Source organism: Bos mutus, chromosome 22, assembly GCF_027580195.1.
Source record: "Bos mutus isolate GX-2022 chromosome 22, NWIPB_WYAK_1.1, whole genome shotgun sequence".
NCBI lineage: Eukaryota > Metazoa > Chordata > Mammalia > Artiodactyla > Bovidae > Bos > Bos mutus.
The window spans coordinates 1,762,464-1,781,404 of NC_091638.1; positions in this window are offsets into that span (position 1 = coordinate 1,762,464).

The window sequence follows — 18,941 nt, forward strand, 5'->3', positions numbered from 1 at the left end:
TGAAAAAGAAGAATGGAACTTAAAGAATCAATCAGCCTGACTTAAAACTCTACTACAAAGCCACAATTGTCAAGACAGTATGGCACAAAGACAGAAATATAGATCAATGGAACAAAATAGAAAGCCCAGAGATAAATCCACGCACCTATGGACACCTTATTTTTGACAAAGGACGCAAGAGTATACAATGGAGAAAACACAATCTCTTTGAGTGGTACTGGAAAAACTAGTCAACCACTTGTAAAGGAATGAAACTAGAACACTTTCTAACACCATACACAAAAATAAACTCAAAATGGATTAAAGATCTAAATGTAAGACCAGAAACTATAAAACTACTAGAGGAGAACATAGGCAAAACACTCTCTGACATAAATCACAACAGGATCCTCTATGACCCACCTTCCAGAATATTGGAAATAAAAGCAAAAATAAACAAAAGAGACCTAATTAAACTTAAAAGCTTCTGCACAACAAAGGAAATTCTAAGCAAGGTGAAAAAACAGTCTTCAGAATGGGAGAAAATAATAACAAATGAAGCAATTGACAAAGAATTAATTTCAAAAATATACAAGCAACTCCTGCAGCTCAATTCCAGAAAAATTAATGACCCAATCAAAAAATGGGCCAAGGAACTAAACAGACATTTCTTCAAAGAAGACATACAGATGGCTAACAAACACATGAAAAGATGCTCAACATCACTCATTATCAGAGAAATGCAAATCAAAACCACAAGGAGGTACTATTTCACACCAGTCAGAACGGCTGCTATCCAAAAGCCTACAAGCAATAAATGCTGGAGAGGGTGTGGAGAAAAGGGAACCCTCTTATACTGTTGGTGGGAATGCAACCTAGTACAGCCGCTACGGAGAACAGTGTTGAGATTCCTTTAAAAACTGGAAATAGAACTGCATATGACCCAGCAATCCCACTGCTGGGCATACACACTGAGAAAACCAGAATTGAAGGAGACACATGTACCCCAATGTTCGTCACAGCACTATTTATAATAACCAGGACATGGAAGCAACCTAGAATATCCATCAGCAGATGAATGGATAAGAAAGCTGTGGTACATATACACAATGGAATATTATTCAGCCATTAAAAAGAAATCATTTGAATCAGTTCTAATTAGGTGGATGAAACTGGAGCCTATTATACAGACTGAAGTAAGCCAGAAAGAAAAACACCAATACAGTATACTAACGCATATATATGGAATTTATAATGATGGTAATGATAACTCTGTATGTGAGACAGCAAAAGAGACACAGATGTATAGAACAGTCTTGGACTCTGTGGGAGAGGGCGAGGGTGGGATGATTTGGGAGAATGGCATTGAAACATGTATATTATCATATGTGAAACAGATCGCCAATCCAGGTTCGATGCAGGATACAGGGTGCTTGGGGCTGGTGCACTGGGATGACCCAGAGGGACGGTATGGAGAAGGAGGTGGGAGGGGTGTTCAGGATGGGGAACACGAGTACACCTGTGGTGGATTCATGCCAATGTATGGCAAAACCAATACAATATTGTAAAGTAATTAGCCTCCATTTAAAATAAATAAATTTATATTGAAAATAAAAAAAGAAAGAAAAAAGGAATAATTCATGGTAAAAATAAAAAGTATTTAAATGAAACTGTCCCTGTTGAAATCATTGTGGTTTCTGTTCTCTGACTAGACTCTTAATGAAACAGATTTGGTTCCAGGATTGTCCAGGAGGAGCCACACAGGTGGTATTTGAAAACTGGTTTGATTGCACCCTTGGAACTAAGCCCACTGCTGGGTTGTTTGCCAAGAGGACACAAGATGCTAGTGATCCATGGCATGCAGTGCTGCTGCAGTTCATCACAGTCATCTGGATGAAGAGCCAACTGAAGGGAGCACCCTGGAAGCTTGAGTAACTGCTGCATTTGACGACCAGGCAGTATGAAGACCACAAGGATGGGGGGTTAGATGGGTCCTTCCGATATACTGGAGCACTTACAGAGACAATGACAGGCTTGAATCCTTTAACTGTCAGCTCAAATCATAGTCTAAGAGCCAGAAAGATTCCATGGCAGCCTTAATAAATGTACTTTTGCTACCACAGCACTGGTATAGCTAATAATCAAACAGATTTAATTGAGTAGATTGCTGAGTAACAGTGTCAGTTGAATGCTCATTTCACCAAATTTCTCATGCAAAAGTTAAAAAAAAAAAGATTAGAATACTTAAACTCCAAGTAGGGACATGTTGTTGCACCCAGATAAAACTATCTTGAAACTCAACTCATTCTGAGCTATCGTTGCCAGTGGAAGTAGCTTTAAACCCTGCATCTGAGAAGACAAGCCTTCTTTTGCTTCAAAACTCTACACTAACCTCACCTAGGACAAATGAGGGCTAATATCTTTAAAAGAGATACTCATTCCTCTTAAGACCCACAATAGTGAGCTTTAACTCAACAACAAGGGTCATATCTCAATATAATCCAGGGGAACTGGTGCACATCATTACCAAGAGGAAATAGCTTATACATTAAAAAAAAAAAAAAAGAAACTGCAAGATTTCCTTATTCCATATTAGCAGAACCCAGAGAACATACACAGGAGTGGATTCTAAGGGTATCTCAAAGGAGTTCTTTGGCAATATTAGCACCAAACTTTTACTTATGATGAAAAGGAAATAAAAAGCTGGCACACTGACCTGAGTGATATAGATGAATTTGTGCAGCTGCATTAGGATCTGCTGAATAGGATCACTGATCTGACGTACTTTCCTCTGTGACACAACAATTCCTGCAGATGCTGTGGATAAAAAAATTTGCAGTTAGTGAAGACTCTGGTTTTCCCCTTCAAATGCTGTATTAATGGAAAAATGGAGTAAAATTCAGGGGGGGGGGTGGAAAGCAGAAGCGCTAATCCTACCAATGAAACAGTATGTAGAGAGTTTGTAACACTTCAGTATTTTATGATATTGGATGCATAATTCCTTCCTTCTACTTCTCAGACCCCTAAGTAACATGACAATGTTATTTACAACATCTGGAAGACTATTTAGCACTTGGAAAATTTACCTGCCATTACACCAGGCTGCCACTAGCAATCAGTGGTGTCTTGTATACTGCGTCCACTGAAAAGCTAGGCTTCAGATATGTGCAGTTAAGAGACTATCACACTTTAAAATTTTAAATTCATTATAGCAAATAAAACTAATTTTATTAAAACTGAAGTGAAGTGGAGTTTCTCATTCGTGTCTGACTCTTTGTGACCCCATGGACTGTAGCCTACCAGGCTCCTCGGTCCATGGGATTTTCCAGGCCTGAATACTGGAGTGGGTTGCCATTTCCTTCTCTAGGGGGTCTTCCTGACCCAGGGATAGAATCCAGGTCTCCCGCATTGTAGGCAGACGCTTTACCACCCAAGCTACAAAATGCAAATACTGAATAGGCAATCTTACAGAGCAAACAAGAAAACTAATAAATTATAACTTGTAATATAATCAATGGTTTGAAAATTGTTAAAAATTATAATTTTCACCTCCCTCAATAAGACACATTTATAATTTATTCTGAGTTCTCATCATAGAGCCACATCACTTTCACAGTCCTAGGCTAGCTTGGTGCCAAATTGCATATAAGCCACTTTTCCAGATTCACATGTCATAGGCACAAGTCTCACTCTTAACTCTGAGGAATGTAAAGCTACTTAAAGGAAAGACCTTAACCTCCATATTAGTCACAAGGTCCCCTCTTCCTCCTCTCAACCTCAGATCCACAATGGAAGAGGTGGATGTATACTATCCTCTCTCCCTTCTCCCTGTTCTTTCCCTTCCTCGCCACAACCTGTAGCATGGTTTCTAAAATAATGCTTTTCTTCCCAAATTCTCATTTTTTAAAAAAAGTTCCAAAGACCTTCTTTTTTTTTTTTTTTTTTTACCTTAATGAAGCCTTGAGTAGATGAAATTAAGTGTGAACACAATCATCGCTTTCAGTTCAATTCAGTCGCTCAGTCATGTCGGACTCTTTGCGACCCCATGAATCGCAGCACACCAGGCCTCCCTGTCCATCACCAACTCCTGGAGTTCACTCAGACTCACATCCATCGAGTCAGCAATGCCATCCAGCCATCTCATCCTGTGTCTTCCCCTTCTCCTCCTGCCCCCAATCCCTCCCAGCATCAGAGTCTTTTCCAATGAGTCAACTCTTCGCATCAGGTGGCCAAAGTACTGGACTTTCAGCTTTAGCATCATTCCTTCCAAAGAAATCCCAGGGCTGATCTCCTTCAGAATGCACTGGTTGGATCTCCTTGCAGTCCAAAGGACTCTCAAGAGTCTTCCCCAACACCACAGTTCAAAAGCATCAGTTCTTCAGTGTTCAGCCTTCTTCACAGTCCAACTCTCACATCCATACATGACCACAGGAAAAACCATAGCCTTGACTAGACGGACCTTTGTTGGCAAAGTAATGTCTCTGCTTTTGAATATGCTATCTAGGTTGGTCATAACTTTCCTTCCAAGGAGTAAGCGTCTTTTAATTTCATGGCTGCAGTCACCATCTGCAGTGATTTTGGAGCCCAGAAAAATAAAGTCTGACACTGTTTCCACTGTTTCCCCATCTGTTTCCCATGAAGTAATGGGACCGGATGTCATGATCTTCGTTTTCTGAATGTTGAGCTTTAAGTCAACTTTTTGACTCTCCACTTTCACTTTCATCAAGAGGCTTTTGAGTTCCTCTTCACTTTCTGCCATAAGGGTGGTGTCATCTGCATATCTGAGGTTATTGGTATTTCTCCTGGCAATCTTGATTCCAGCTTGTGTTTCTTCTAGTCCAGCGTTTCTCATGATGTACTCTGCATATAAGTTAAATAAACAGTGTGACAATATACAGCCTTGATGTACTCCTTTTCCTATTTGGAACCAATCTGTTGTTCCATGTCATTGCTTTAGCAACAGCTAAGATTTTGAAAAATTATTCTTATATATGTGCTTTCTGAGAAGACTTACATATTTTACCATAAGAATTTATTTTCAAAACATTTATAGAGAAATTTTAATATAGCCATTAAAAGATCCAATTTGTTTTATAATTGTCATATGAAAATGTATATTTAGGAAACAAAATACAAAAAAGAAAATATTCTTTTTCTTATGGGTGTTTTTACTGTGTTGAGAAATTCACACAAGAAATCATCTAGTTTTAATTCATCTACATTTAATATGATTTAAATGTTTGAAATGTAAAGGATCTACCTCCTCTAGGAACTATGTCTAACTTCTTTTAAACATGAGTTACTTGACCTTTCAGATGAGGCTTAATAAATTACCCTTAGTATAAAAATGTGAAGATAAACCAGAAAGAATTAAGGTAGTTCTGAAATAGAAAACAGAGAAGTGGACATATCTGCTTCAGCCTGAAGAGATGCCAAGTATCAGATCAGATCAGATCAGTCGCTCAGTCGTGTCTGACTCTTTACTACCCCATGAATCGCAGCACACCAGGCCTCCCTGTCCATCACCAACTCCTGGAGTTCACTCAGACTCACGTCCATCGAGTCAGTGATGCCATCCAGCCATCTCATCCTCTGTCGTCCCCTTCTCCTCCTGCCCCCAATCCCTCCCAGCATCAGAGTCTTTTCCAATGAGTCAACTCTTCACATGAGGTGGCCAAAGTACTGGACTTTCAGCTTTAGCATCATTCCTTCCAAGGAAATCCCAGGGCTGATCTCCTTCAGAATGGACTGGTTGGATCTCCTTGCAGTCCAAGGGACACTCAAGAGTTTTCTCCAACACCACAGTTCAAAAGCATCAATTCTTCGGCACTCAGCCTTCTTCATGGTCCGACTCTCACATCCATACATGACCACAGGAAAAACCATAGCCTTGACTAGACGGACCTTTGTTGGCAAAGTAATGTCTCTGCTTTTGAATATGCTATCGAGGTTGGGCATAACTTTCCTTCCAAGTATACATACATTATATTTTCTACAGTAATGTTTCTTTGCAGAAATAATTATTCTTTTTAAATAAATTTATTTTTTGATTTTTTATAGTTTTATTTTTATTTTTAATTGAAGGATAATTGTTTTACAGGATTTTGCTGTTTTCTGTCAAACCTCAACATGAATCAACCATAGGTATACATATATCCCCTCCCTTTTGAACTTCCCTCCCATCTCCCTCCCCACACCACCCCTGTAATTATTTATTTGTCTAGACTGATATCTAAAACTAATGTAGTTTAGTTGATTTTTTATATATGTGGACATAGATACAAAACAGAAATAGTTAGCTAGAATGCCTGCCTTCTGTACTACTCAATATACAGTGCAACAATTTTTCTTTAAGACCCTTGGCCACTATTCTCTCAATCCCAGTAATTCCTTGAGTTTTGAAAATAGCTTTGATTTCTTACTCTCTAAAAAGTACATTTAAAAATGTATATTTACAGATGCCCATTTTTATAAGCAGAAAAATGTACAATAACCTAAGTATCACAGAAGAGACTCTAGAACCCCTGGGACTACTGTCCATCAGCCTACTCCCCAGAGGCAACCTCTTATGCCAGCTTGGTGTGTTGCCTTTCAGTTACTTTTCTGTCTATTTACATACTTCAGTGTGCACCTTCAGAGCAATATTTTTCAAACTATGGTTGAGCCCTGAATCAGTTTAATGAGCCAGGACCAACATTTTGAAAAGTGGAATGGAATGGCACGGAATAAAACAGGATAGAAAAGTTTCAGAGTACTGTATGTAGTAAGGGTTCACTCAGTCTAGATATAAAATGTGTGTCTCACTGAGGATCATTTCCATAAAAACACTTTGAAAGCTACTATTGTAGAAAATCTATAGTGCTACCTCATGCTTTCTTTCCCTCTTTTTAAATAAATGGTGACACATTATAAGTCTGGTTTACAGTTTCTATTCTGTCTGTCTTGGAGATTATTTCTTATCAATACACAGTTATAGCTCATTTTTATTGACTGCCATTGAACAGTACTACATGATCTGCATGCATGTTCTGTATGCATGCATACACTTCTGTCTTGATGGGGACTTAGTTTTCTTTCAACTTATCATGATTGTGAATGATGCTGCAGTTAATATATGTGTGCATGCAGTGAATATGTGTGTGTGTGTGCCTCATTGTGCACAGTGCAAGAGGTTTTTTAGTATAAACAAGGAGAAATTAAGTAGCTGGGCCCTTTGATACACATATTTGCAATTTTAACAAATACATTTTAAAGGAGCTGAATCAATTTGCACTCTAACTAGAAGAAAATCCACTTTTCTATCCCTTGATCAATGCTGTAGTCAAACTTTTCAATTTTACCATTGTGATTTTGTTTTATTTTGTGTTTATCTAAATGCTAATGAGGTGCTGCACTTCTTTGGTGAATTTTCTGTTTGTTTCCAAGTTTCTTTTTTCGTATTGATTTGTATATGCTCTTTACAGTGTCTGAATACTAATCCTTTTTCTGTATTTTATATAAGTATTTTCCCCTAATCTGTTGCTTCTGTTCAGTTTAAAGGGCAATTCCCAACCCCACCACCTAGACTAAAGACAGTCTCTCAAGGATATCTGCTGCTGTTATGCCATGACAAGTTAAGATTGCATGACCAGTTTAGCACTCTGGGTGCTCTGGCAGGATTACTGAGATGTGAGTGATCACATGGGTTAGGCCTGGAGAGAAGAAGGAAATTTAAGGTTTGTAATGATGGGAGTCTGACTGTAACAGTTGCAAACCCTCTTGATTTCCTGAACAACTTCAGCTAATCCTAGGTAGGATAATTTTTATTCCTCCTTTTTTACCTTATCAAATCATCACTGTTTTTTATATTCCCCATCCCAAAATATGTATTTAGCCATTAGTAATTTTAGGAAAACAAAATTAATAAAAATCCAAATATATATCTTTAAAATTTTTATTCCTTAGATATTAATAACTACCAACTTCATGGCAAATGTTAGCCATATAAAGCATTCTCCCTCAGTCTTTTAGATTAGCACACTGAAAATACTATACTTAACTATTCACAAAAAATGCAACACATATTTATACTGACAATTTTATTAAATCAAATTTCCCTTAAAAAGAGATGATAGATGGGAATTCCCTGGTGGTTCAGTGGTTAGGAATCTATGTTCTGTCAAGGACCTGAGTTTGTTCCCTGGTTGGGGAACTAAGATCCTGCAGGCTACAGAATGTGGGCAGGAAAAAAAAAAAAAAAGATGCCGTATAAACTGATCTTATTTCAATGTCAGTCATGCATAGTATGTTCATGATTCATACCTATATAATTCCTGATCCAAAACATAGAAATTATTTGGTCCCATTAAAATTTAAATAAAATCAAATTTCAAATTTGTATTCTTTTTATGGTTTCTGTATTCCTTTTATGGTTTCATTAAAATAGGGAGCTGAATTAATGTTTTAAAACTTAGGAGGAAACCACAAAATTCATTATAAGTGGCAATTTACTTAAAATGCCAAAAAAGTATTTGCTAGCTTACTGTGTGGTGAGCATGACATTGAACAGCTAAGTTTCCCCTCTGAGGTGGTGGTAGGAGGGCCTGGAAGAGGTGCTGGCAAGGGTTTCACAATGTAGTTTCATGTGGTCCTCATAACTATTCTGAATGGTGTCCTCACTTTATAGATAACTGAAATTAAGAAGAGTGTCCAACCAAGCCTGAAGAACTGGGACATGCAATTAGATGGGCCCAAAAGTCTACACTTACTCAACTCTCCTAACTTGTTACTAGGAGACCATGAAACCACGCACCACATAACCTAACACATGTGCTCCTTCCCACATCTGAAATACTACTTCTTTTCTTAAAAGGAGCTGCTACTTCTAACACGTTCTCAATGTACCTTTTAACATTTCATGGATCAAATATTTTTGAAAAGCAAGTACACATAAAAAATGGAAACACTGTCTTCATACCCTTTGCAGTGCACTATATCTGGTTTATTATCTCATGCCACATTACAATAGCGAAGTTAGGGGCCCACTTCTGGTCCAGTCTACTGAAGTCACAATTCACAACACAAACTCTGAACCTCTTAGTTACTACAAAATGATCAGGAGATGGACTACACATATTCCCCCAATTGATCAAGACATAGTATACTATTTTTATGAATTCTCTCTGCTAAGAATTTGAACAACAGGGGAAGAGAAAGTTTACAGCAGGAGCTCTCTGAAAAAGTTAAAAAAAAAATTAGGGGCAAGGCCAAGATGACTGAGAAGGAAGACATGGAGTTTCTGTTACCCTACAATTAGGATACTCACTAGACGCTGGTGGGGGGCCTCCGAAAACCAGGCAGATGGGTGGAACCACTAAGCAATCAGGTAGGATGTGAATGGGAGCAAAGAGGGGAGGAAAAATGGAGGCCAGACAGGACTGGTGTGGCTGAGGGGTGACTGGGAGCACCTGGAAATTTATGCTTGCCTCCAGGAGGTTAACAGGAAGTAGGAAGGACCTTCAAAGGTTGGAGGATGGGGAGGGGGAACGGTTTGGCATTCCCTCCTGCCCACTTGGCCCCAGGGAGCTTACAGAGGTACCAAGCTTGGTCCTATACCCTTCAGGGACCTCTCTGCTCACGTGGGTACTGGGGGTGTGAGAGGGAGTGGGAAGAAGGATGTAAGCCAAACTGAGGAGCCCTCAGGGGTCAGGAGAAGTGCCTACTGTTCCCTTACCCAGTGAGCCCAAGGGAGTCTCCTAAGGCCCTGGGCCTGGCTCTCTGCCCTCTGGGGTCCTCTCTGACCTTCAAGGTGCCTTCCACCTTACAGGACCTACTTTGTCTGTGTAGGTCCTACAGTGTGAGAGGAAGGGAGTAGGAGGAAGAGCCAAGCCCTGGGGGGAGGAGTCATTTGGGGTTCAAAGGATCAGGGAACTTGCCTTATAGTCTACACACTCGGCCTCAGGGAGCCTCCTGGGGCCCCAGGTGTGATCCTCCACACCCTAAGGCAGGAGAGACTGCAGAGGGCTCAGCTAGGATGAACCCAAGCCCCAACCCCCAACTAGGGCCTTTTCCAGCAGAGTGGCTAATGAAACAGGACCCTTCCCCTGCCTAAAGCTAGCCTCTACATAAACCCTGCCTAAGCCCTGCCCCTCATAGCTAAGGTTTTTCTGTCTTTTTGTTGCTTTTGTTGTTGTTGTTTGTTGTTGTTGTTGTTTGGCATTATTGAGTTCTGTTTTACCCTTCAGTAGCTCTTTCATATATATTCTTATTTTTTATAAAATATCTGTTAATTTTCTGAATTCATTTTTTGTTATTGTTATGCTTCCTTTTATGTTTTATGATCATTAGTAGTTTTTTTTTTTTCTTTCTTTGCTACTGGGTAGCTTTACCCTCCAGTACTTGTTTTATATAGATTTTTATTTTTCCAAATATATGTTAGTTTTCTATATTTAATTTGTAATTATTTGTAATTATCCAGATCCTTTTTTTTTTTTTTTTGGCATCCCTGTGGCTTGCAAGATCCCACTTCATGGGCCAGAGATCAGGCCTGAGCTCCTGAGGTGGGAGAACTGAATCAGAACCACTGGACTAACAGAGAACATCATGCCCCAGGGAATATTAATTGGAGTGAAGTATCCCAGACAAAAGAATAAAATACTTAAGAATAAATGTACCTAAGGAAGCAAAAGACCTGTTCTCAGAAAACTATAAAACTCTGATGAAAGAAATCAAAGAGGACACAAACAGAGATATACCATGTTCTGGAATTGAAAGAATCAATATAGTAAAGATGAATACACTACCCAAAGCAATCTACAAATTCAGTGCAATTCCTATCAAATTGCCAAGGCATTTTCCACAGAATTGGAACAAAAACATCTCACAGTTTGTATGGAAACACCTAAGATCCCAAATAGCCAAAGTAATCTTGAGAAAGAAAAATGGAGCAGGAGGAATCAGACTTCCTGACTTCAAAATATACTAAAAAACTACAATAATCAAAACAGTGTGGTACTGGCACAAAAACAGAAATATAAACCAATGTATAGGATAGAAAGCCCAGATATAAACCCATGGACCTAAAAATCACCTAGTCAATGACAAAGGAGGCAATAATATACATACAGCCTCTTCAATAAATGTTGCTGGCAAATCTAGACAGGTACATGGAAAAGAATGAAATTAGAATAGTACCTAATATCATACATACAATAAACTCAAAAGGGATTAAAGACCTAAATGTAAGACCAGATACTATAGAACTCTTGGAGGAAAACAAAGGAAAAACACTCTTTGACATAAATCACAAGACCTTTTTGAACCACCTCCTGAAATAATGAAAATAAAAACAAAATAAACAACTGGGATCCAATTAAACTTAAAAACTTTTGCACAGCAAAGGAAACCATAAGCAAGACAAAAAGACAAACCTCAGAATGGGACATAATATTTACAAACAAAGCAGTGGAAAAAGGGTTAATCTCCAAAATATAAAAACAGCTCATGGAGATCAATATTTAAAATTTAAAAAAATAAAAAAAAATAGGCAGAAGATCTAAGTAGACATTTCTCCAAAGAAGAAATATAGATGGCCAAGAAACACAAGAAATGATGCTCAACATCATTTATTATCAGAGAAATGCAAATCAAAACTACAATGAGGTACCAGTTCATACCTGCCAAAATGGCCATCATCAAAAGCTCTACAAACAATAAATGCTGCAAAGGGTGTGGAGAAAAAGGAACTCTCTTATATTGTTGGTTGAATTGTTACATTCAATTGTTGAATGTAAATTCGTACAGCCACAGTGGAGAACAGTATGGTGATAGCTTAAAAAACTATACATAGAATTACCATATGATACAGCAATCCCAACACAGGGCATATACCCTAAGAAAACTAACTCAAAATGACACATGTACCCCAGTGTTCATCACAGTACTATTTACAATAGCCAGGACATGGAAGCAACCTAGAAGTCCTTTGACATATGAATGAATAATGATGTGGTGCGAATTGTGGGAGTTGGTGATGAACAAGGAGGCCTGGCCTGCTGCAGTTCATGAGGTCGCAAACAGTTGGACACAACTGAGCAACTGAACTGAACTGAACATATACACAACGGAATATTATTCAGTCATAAAAAGGAATGAAATTGGGTTAGTAGTAGGGGTGTGGATGGACCTCGAGCCTGTCATACAGAGTGAAGTGAGTAAAAAAGAGAAAAATATCACATATTAATGCATATATATGGAATCTAGAAAAATGGTGCTGATGAACCTATTTGCAGAGCAGGAACAGAGGCACAGACGTGGAGAACAAAGCTGAATGTATGTGCCCTAGGTTCAGACTATACTACAAAGCTACAGTAGTCAAAACAGCATGGTACTGGCACAAAAACAGACACATAGATCAATAGAACAGAGTAGAGAGCCCAGAAATAAACCTACACCTGTGGTCACCTAATCTATGACAAAGGAAGCAAGAATACAAAATGGGCAAAAGTGAGTCTCTTCAACAAATGGTTCTGGAAAAACTGGGCAGCTACATTTAAAACAACGAGATTAGAACATTTCCTCATACCATATACAAAAATAGGGCTTCCTTGGTGGCTCACCTGGTAATGAATCCAGCTGCAATGCGGGGGACCTGGGTTTGATCCCTGGGTTGGGAAGGTCCCCTGGAGAAGGAAAAGGCTGCCCACTCCAGTATTATGGCCTGGAGAATTCCATGGACTGCATAGTCCATGGGGTAGCAAAGTCAGACACAACTGAGCAAGCTTCACTCACTCACTATACAAAACTAAACACGAAACAGAGATTAAAGGCTTAAATATAAAACTAGAAACCACAAAACTAGAAGAAAACATGGATGGGAGGAGCAATCCCACCTCCAAGGAGTGGTGGCTGCGTGGGCGCCGGAGGGCCTAGAGGAGCTATTCCATGTTCAAGGTCAGAAGGGGCAGTGGTGAGGAGATACCCCTCATCCAAGGTAAGGAGCAGAGGCTGCGCTTTGCTGGAGCAGCCATGAAGAGATACCCCATGCCCAAGGTAAGAGAAACCCAAGTAAGACGGTAGGTGTTGCAAGAGGACATCAGAGGGCAGACGCACTGAAATCATACTCACAGAAAACTAGTCAATCTAATCACACTAGGACCACAGCCTTGTCTAACTCAATGAAACTAAGCCATGCCAGTGGGGCTACCCAAGATGGGCGGGTCATGGTGGAGAGGTCTGACAGAATGTGGTCCACTGGAGAAGGGAATGGCAAACCACTTCAGTATTCTTGCCATGAGAACCCCATGAACAGTACGAAAAGGCAAAATGATAGGATACTGAAAGAGGAATTCCCCAGGTCAGTAGGTGCCCAATATGCTACTGGAGATCAGTGGAGAAATAACTCCAGAAAGAATGAAGGGATGGAGCCAAAGCAAAAACAATACCCAGCTGTGGATATGACTGGTGATAGAAGCAAGGTCCAGTGCTGTAAAGAGCAATATTGCATAGGGACCTGGAATGTTAGGTCCATGAATCAAGGCAAATTGGAAGCGGTCAAACAAGAGATGGCAAGAGTGAACGTCGACATTCTAGGAATCAGCGAACTAAAATGGACTGGAATGGGTGATTTTAACTCAGATGACCAAATTATCTATGACTACGGGCAGGAATCCCTCAGAAGAAATGGATTAGCCATCATGGTCAACAAAAGAGTTCGAAATGCAGTACTTGGATGCAATCTCAAAAACGACAGAATGATCTCTGTTCGTTTCCAAGGCAAACCATTCAATATCACAGTAATCCAAGTCTATGCCCCAACCAGTAACACTGAAGAAGCTGAAGTTGAACAGTTCTGTGAAGACCTACAAGACCTTTTAGAACTAACACCCAAAAAAGATGTCCTTTTCCTTATAGGGGACTGGAATGCAAAAGTAGGAAGTCAAGAAACACCTGGAGTAACAGGCAAATTTGGCCTTGGAATACAGAATGAAGCAGGGCAAAGACTAATAGAGTTTTGCCAAGAAAATGCACTGGTCATAGCAAACACCCTCTTCCAACAGCACAGGAGAAGACTCCACACATGGATATCACCAGATGGTCAACACTGAAATCAGATTGATTATATTCTTTGTAGCCAAAGATGGAGAAGCTCTATACAGTCAACAAAAACAAGACCAGGAGCTGACTGTGGCTCAGATCATGAACTCCTTATTGCCAAATTCAGACTTAAATTGAAAGTAGGGAAAACCACTAGACCATTCAGGTATGACCTAAATCAAATCCCTTATGATTATACAGTGGAAGTGAGAAATAGATTTAAGGGACTATCTGATTAATAGAGTGCTATTAAGATTTAAGGGGCTAATCTGATAGATACAGTGCCTGATGAACTATGGACTGAGGTTCATGACATTATACAGGAGACAGGGAACAAGACCATCCCCATGGAAAAGAAATGCAAAAAAGCAAAATGGCTGTCTGGTAGAGGCCTTACAAATAGCTGTGAAAAGACAGAAGTGAAAAGAAAAGGAGAAAAGGAAAGATATAAGCATCTGAATGCAGAGTTCCAAAGAATAGCAAGAAGAGATAAGAAAGCCTTCCTCAGGGATCAATGCAAAGAAATAGAGGAAAACAACAGAATGTGAAAGACTAGAGATCTCTTCAAGAAAATTAGAGATACCAAGGGAACATTTCATGCAAAGATGGGCTCAATAAAGGACAGAAATGGTATGGACCTAACAGAAGCAGAAGATATTCAGAAGAGGTGGCAAGAATACACAGAAGAACTGTACGAAAAAGATCTTCACGACCCAGATAATCATGATGGCGTTATCACTGACCTAGAGCCAGACATCCTGGAATGTGAAGTCAAGTGGGCCTTAGGAAGTATCACTACAAACAAAGCTAGTGGAGGTGATGGAATTCCCTTTGAGCTATTCCAAATCCTGAAAGATGATGCTGTGAAAGTGCTGCACTCAATATGCCAGCAAATTTGGAAAGCTCAGCAGTGGCCACAGGACTGGAAAAGGTCAGTTTTCATTCCAATCCCAAAGAAAGGCAATGCCAAAGAATGTTCAAACTACCACACAATTGCACTCATCTCACACGCTAGTGAAGTAATATTCAAAATTCTCCAAGCCAGGCTTCAGCAATATGTGAACCGTGAACTTCCTGATGTTCAAGCTGGTTTTAGAAAAGGCAGAGGAACCAGAGATCAAATTGCCAACATCTGCTGGATCATGGAAAAAAGCAAGAGGGTTCCAGAAAAACATCTATTTCTGTTTTATTGACTATGCCAACTCCTTTGACTGTGTGGATCACAATAAACTGTGGAAAATTCTCAAACAGATGGGAATACCAGACCACCTGACCAGCCTCTTGAGAAATCTGTATGCAGGTCAGGAAGCAACAGTTAGAAATGGACATGGAACAACAGACTGGCTCCAAATAGGAAAAGGAGTACGTTAAGGCTGCATATTGTCACCCTGCTTATTTAACTTATATGCAGAGTCCATCATGGGAAACGCTGGGCTGGAAGAAGCACAAGCTGGAATCAAGATTGCAGGGAGAAATATCAATAATCTCAGATATGCAGATGACATCACCCTTATGGCAGAAAGTGAAGAGGAACTAAAAAGCCTCTTGATGAGAGTGAAAGAGGAGAGTGAAAAAGTTGGCTTAAAGCTCAACATTCAGAAAACAAAGATCATGGCCTCTGGTCCCATCACTTCATGGGAAATAGATGGGGAAACAGTGGAAACAGTGTCAGACTTTATTTTTCTGGGCTCCAAAATCACTGCAGATGGTGACTGCAGCCATGAAATTAAAAGACGCTTACTCCTTGGAAGGAAGGTTATGACCACCCTAGATAGCATATTCAAAAGCAGAGACATTACTTTGCCAACAAAGGTCCGTCTAGTCAAGCCAATGGTTTTTCCAGTAGCCATGTATGGATGTGAGAGTTGGACTGTGAAGAAAGCTAAGTGCCGAAGAATTGATGCTTTTGAACTGTGGTGTTGGAGAAGACTCTTGAGAGTCCCTTGGACTGCAAGGAGATCCAACCAGTCCATTCTGAAGGAGATCAGCCCTGGGATTTCTTTGGAAGGAATGATGCTGAAACTGAAACTCCAGTACTTTGGCCACCTCATGCGAAGAGTTGACTCACTGGAAAAGACTCTGATGCTGGGAGGGATTGGGGGCAGGAGGAGAAGAGGACGACAGAGGATAAGATGGCTGGATGGCATCACTGACTCGATGGATGTGAGTCTGAGTGAACTCCAGGAGTTGTTGATGTACAGGGAGGCCTGGCTTTCTGAGATTCATGGGGTCGCAAAGAGTAGGAAAAAACTGAGCGACTAAACTGAACTGAACACTCTGATACAGGCCTTAAAAATATTTTTTTTGGATATGTCTTCTCAGACACCGCAAACATAGGCAAAAATAAATTAGATCTAATCAAATTTAAAACTTTTGCACAGTGAATCAAACTACATACAAAATGAAAAGACAAACTACTGAATGGGAGAAGATATTTGAAAAAGATATGTCTGATAAGAGGAATATCCAAAATAAATTAAAAACTCATGCAATTTAATATAAAAAGGTAAAAATGGACAGAGCACATTAATAGACATTTTCTAAAAAAACATACATCTGGACAATGGAAACATAAAAAGATGCTCCAACATGTTAATCATCAGGGAAATTGAGATCAAAACCATCATAAGAGATCACATTTTATCTGTCAGAATGGCTATAACCAAAAGGCAATACATAAATGTTGGCTATGATGTGGAGAAAAGGGAACCCTAGTGTACTGGTGGTGAGAGTGTAAACTGGTTCAGCCACTATGGAAAGCAGCACAAAATTTACAGAAAAATTAAAAATACAGCTACCATATGACCCAGCAATCCCACTTCTGGTTATATATCTGAAGAAAATGAAAACACTAATTCAAAAGATGTATGGACCCCAATGTTCATAGCAGCATCATTTACAATTGTCAAGGTGTGAAGCAACCCAAGTGCCCATCAACAAATGAATGGATAAAAAAATATATGGTGTGTATATATACAATGGAATATTACTCATCCATAAAAAGTAATGAAATGCTGCCATTTTCATCAATGTGGATGGAGCTAGATAATATTATCCTTAGTGAAAAATGTCACACAGAGAAAGATAAATACTATGCGTGTTTTCACTTATATGTGGAATCTAAAAAAATAAAGCATATGAAGGCATACAGCAAAACAGAATCAGACTCACAGAGAACAAACTATGCTTTAATATACTATATTTGTTCTTTTCTTTCTGACTTACTTCACTCTGTATAACAGGCTCTTGGTTTATCCACCTCACTAGAATTGACTCGAATTCATTCTTTTTTCTGGCTGAGTAATATTGCATTGTGTATATGTACTATGACTCCCTTTAGCCATTCGTCTGTCATGGACATCTAGGTTGCTTCCATGTCCTGGCTATTGTAAATAGTGCTGCAGTGAACATTGGGGCACATGTGTCTTTTTGAATTGTGGTTTCTCCAGGGTATATTCCACTTACTTATATCTAATAGTTTGTACCTCTTAATCCCCTTCCCCTTTCACCTTTCCCTCTCCCTACTGGTAAACACTAGTTTGTTCTCTGTGAATCTGTTTTTGTTGAGAAAGTAAGTCAAATGAAAGAAATAGATATCTGGAAAATATATTTCCAGTTGTAAAGAAATATAATTCCAGTGGCTAAGGAAATGGCACCCCACTCCAGTATTCTTGTCTGGAAAATCCCACAGACGGAGGAGATTGGTTGGCTACTATCCGTGTGGTCGCAAAGAGTCGAACACGACTGAGTGACTTCATTATCACTATCTAAGTGGGAATTGACATAGGGACTCAGACACAATAAGCATGACTGATAATTCTATTACCCCAACCCTTTCACTATAATCACAGAAATTTTGATACATACATGCAACACATACCCAAGTTATCAAGCATAGCAAATTTGGCACTCATTCACTCACCACTCAACTTAATTACTAGAACAATATCAAAATGTGTGCATCTGACTGTGAACTTCCCTCTCCATTTCCATCCTTCCAATCCTCCACCAATCCACTACTCTCTTGATCTTATTTATTTTTTCTGTCCCATTCCCATCCCATATTTCCAGACCCTTGAAAATTAAATGAAATTCATCAGTTTTACATAGGCAATGCATTGTTCTTATACCTGGAATAAGGTCACATGTTTACATAAGGAAAAGGGATGACCCCTGCATCATATTTTCAAAGAGGGGCATAATCTTACCAGTGTCCATATGAGTGTGGGCAGAAACCTCAGGATTGAGCAGAGGGGTAGAGTGTTTGCTCCAGCAAATCATTGCCTTGCACACAGGTTACCCCTCAGCAAGGGCAAACTCATAGCCCACACTTTAGTCTTCTAGACAAGCCCAGCACTGTCCAACAGAAATATGCAAACTACAAACATAAGTCTAAATTTTCTGGTAGCCACAGTTTTAAGAAGTAGAAAGAAAAAAGTGAAATTAATTTTAATAACATTTTAAACTAAAATAACCAAAATATTATTTCAACATGTACTAAATATATATATTAATGTAATTTTAAAATTTTAAATGAAATTTAAAATTCTTGGGACATACAGGCAACCTGGTCACAGAGCACAGCCCAAGAGTGGCAGCAGTGGCCATTGCTAGTGCTTGCTTAAGCAGCATCCCAGAAGGTTCCCAGATTCTGATGACGATGCTCTACCACAGCTAACCTCTGACACACCCCAGGAGTCCACATAGCTCTCTGCTAGCCCAGCAGCTTTGTTCCACAAATGTGTAGGGGGTGGTGGCAGAGGCAGGGGGAAATGATTGGCTATGAAAAACAAAAGGAAAGTAAAGGAAAGTGAAGTCGCTCAGTCCTGTCTGACTCTTTGCGACCCTGTGGACTGTAGCCTATCAGGCTCCTCCATCCATGGGATTCT